The sequence below is a fragment of the Octodon degus genome, unplaced genomic scaffold (assembly GCF_000260255.1).
Source record: "Octodon degus isolate 3935 unplaced genomic scaffold, OctDeg1.0 scaffold00011, whole genome shotgun sequence".
In the NCBI taxonomy this organism is placed as follows: Eukaryota; Metazoa; Chordata; class Mammalia; order Rodentia; family Octodontidae; genus Octodon; species Octodon degus.
In genome coordinates, this window is record NW_004524587.1 from 26,509,467 (window position 1) to 26,512,044 (window position 2,578).

General features: G+C 52.5%; 1 non-coding gene across 1 annotated transcript; it reads left to right on the top strand.

Annotated features, from left to right (window-relative positions):
• The first annotated feature begins 2,259 nt into the window (after positions 1-2,259).
• On the top strand, positions 2,260-2,342 carry Trnal-cag. Its single transcript has one exon. It is a non-coding gene; the product is annotated as a tRNA-Leu (tRNA).
• Positions 2,343-2,578: the final 236 nt, after the last annotated feature.

Consider the following 2,578-nt stretch of genomic DNA (forward strand, 5'->3'; position numbering starts at 1 on the left):
CCGTTGCACCCTCTCTCCACATCAGCCCCCATGCACAGGTCACCCAACCCACAGGGCTTGTCTGTCTTACCTCCAATGCACACAATATAGCTTCAGGGTTTTAATTTTGCTTTGGTTACTGGGAACTGAACCCTGGGCCTACACACTGAGCTGCATCCTCAGCCATTCATTCATTCATTCATTCATTCATTCATTCATTCATTCATTCACTCATACCTTGGAACAGGATCTTAATAAATCACTATGTTACCCAGACTGGGCTTGAACTTTTGGTCCTCCTGCCTCAGCCTCTAGAGTGCCAGGAACACAGGTGTGCACCCTCACACTTGGCTACTACTTGGATCTTCAATTCGAGTGCCTTTGGCAATCTCCACCCTGATCCAGCCGCCATCCTGCGTCCCCTTCCCTGGACTCGGATTCTTCCCTTGGCTTCCCGTTGGGCAAGAGATTGTTCTGAAGGGCATCGGGACCTCCTACACACGGGCTTTGGAACGACACTCCAGGAATTCCATCACACAGCACAAAATCCAGACTCCTTTCCGCAACACCCTCGGCCCGAGCCTCCTCGCACTCTCCACCCTGCCCTGCTGGCCTCGCTGGCCCCCAGCAGGTCCCTGGCCTTTACACTGGCTAAGTCCTCCTGTGGCAATGTTGCTACCCAGGTTTGATCTTGCTTGTCTCTTTGCAGCTCTGTGACAACTCAAGAGCCCCTCCCTAACCAGCCTACCTATGAAAGCCTCCATCACTCTCTATGGCTGTGAAAGGAAGAATTTCAGAGGTAACGTCATGATTCAAACGAGCACATCAGAGATGTTATTCAAGTCATTGCATAGCGGGGGAATGAGTACAATGCTACCATGTGTTGGAAGAAGAATTCAAAGACAAACACTCTGAATGGATGGAAAACCGGTGAGTATCCACAGGCCACTAATCAATGGACTTCCACCCCCACACAAATCTCTTGCATCCGATGGCCAAGAATCATTTACATACGAAAGTTAGGAAAGGGGGAGCCCCGTAGCTAGACAAGTTGGGGTACCACGCTATCTTTTTGCCCATTTCAGTCTCTCCCAAGCTTCTGGGACACATCCCCTTCCCAGAATTTACCATCCTCTGGACTTATTTATTCACCTGCTTATCTTTCTTCCTTGGCTCTATGTTTAAATGGTTCTTGGGGGCGGAAGTTCTGCTTTGTTCACAACTTCCGGAAGTCTATCTAGGACACAGCAAGGGCTCAATAAATGTATGTCGACTGCCTTTCCGGTGTCCTGGGCAACTGGTATTTTAGGAGAGGATACAAAGGAGATAGGTGCCAACTCTAAAAGGATGCAATTCTGGCAGACACGAGGCTGGGGTGGGGGGCGCAGTCGGAACCCAGAAGGCCGATTTCATCCTCTACAAATAACCAGGACACACCGCAAGTCAGGGCCCCTCCGATCACCCCGCCTGGCCGCCTTTCTTTAGGAATTCCATCTCCAGGGCGCCTAGGGATGGGGCGCCTGCGATCCCCAGAGGGGGTGCCCGCGTGCCTCCTGGAAATTCCGAGAGGACGGCGTCCCCGCCGTGCCGAAGTTTTCTGCACCAGGCAGCGCGTGGGCAAGGCTGGGGTAGGAAGGAGGGGGAGGAGAGGGAGCCGGAAGGTGCTGCAGCGGCCAGGAGAGGAGAGATACGTCACAAAGTGACGGAATGCGAGGAGGAGGAAGCGAGGGAGGAATTCATCCACGGATCTTTCCCTCGCGCCTACTGTGTGCCCAGGCACTGCGTGGGCGCTTGGGGCCCTGGGAGGAGCAGGGGAGAAGCGGCTGTAGGCGCTGCGGGACTCGGTCTAAGCTGGAGCCTGGCTAAATAAGTTAATACACTGACAAACGGGAAAGGAATCTGCAGTTTCGAAGAAAGTCGGGGAGGAGCATGCATGCAGACTTCGCAACCCGGGGGCTCAGGGGGTCAGCAAAAGGGGACACTGTGAGCCAGCGCGGGTAAACGGGCTTGGCTGCGACCAGCAGAAAATGTAAACGGGTTGGTGAGGCTGCTTGCAGACATGCAAAAATCAAAGGTGAGATGAATACGAAATACACATTAAGAGCTTGTTGTCCCGACTTCTCGGGCCGCAGAGCACCGCGAGCGCCCCCTGCCCGCCGACACATCTCGCTCCTCCCCTTCTCCAGAACGCCTGCGTCTAGCTTGTGGCGTTTCAGCGCACTACGCATGCGCATGTTATGAAGATTCAGAAGGAATTGCTTGCAACTCCACCATAGAGCAGTCAGGATGGCCGAGCGGTCTAAGGCGCTGCGTTCAGGTCGCAGTCTCCCCTGGAGGCGTGGGTTCGAATCCCACTTCTGACAATGCTAACACTTTGTTTTTCCCTGCCTATGAAGTAGGTGACTCTTTTCCCTCTTGAGAATATAATTCTTTTAATCCTTTTACCAAAACTAATACTTTGAAAAACATTTCCTCGCACCTTCACTTAACGTATCTATTTGACTTCGGAGTACATGAAGATAGCTCTACTTCCGTTCTACAGACGCTTCTTTTGGCTTGTGAGACACAACACCTGAGTTCGAGAGGAAATACGTAAAAT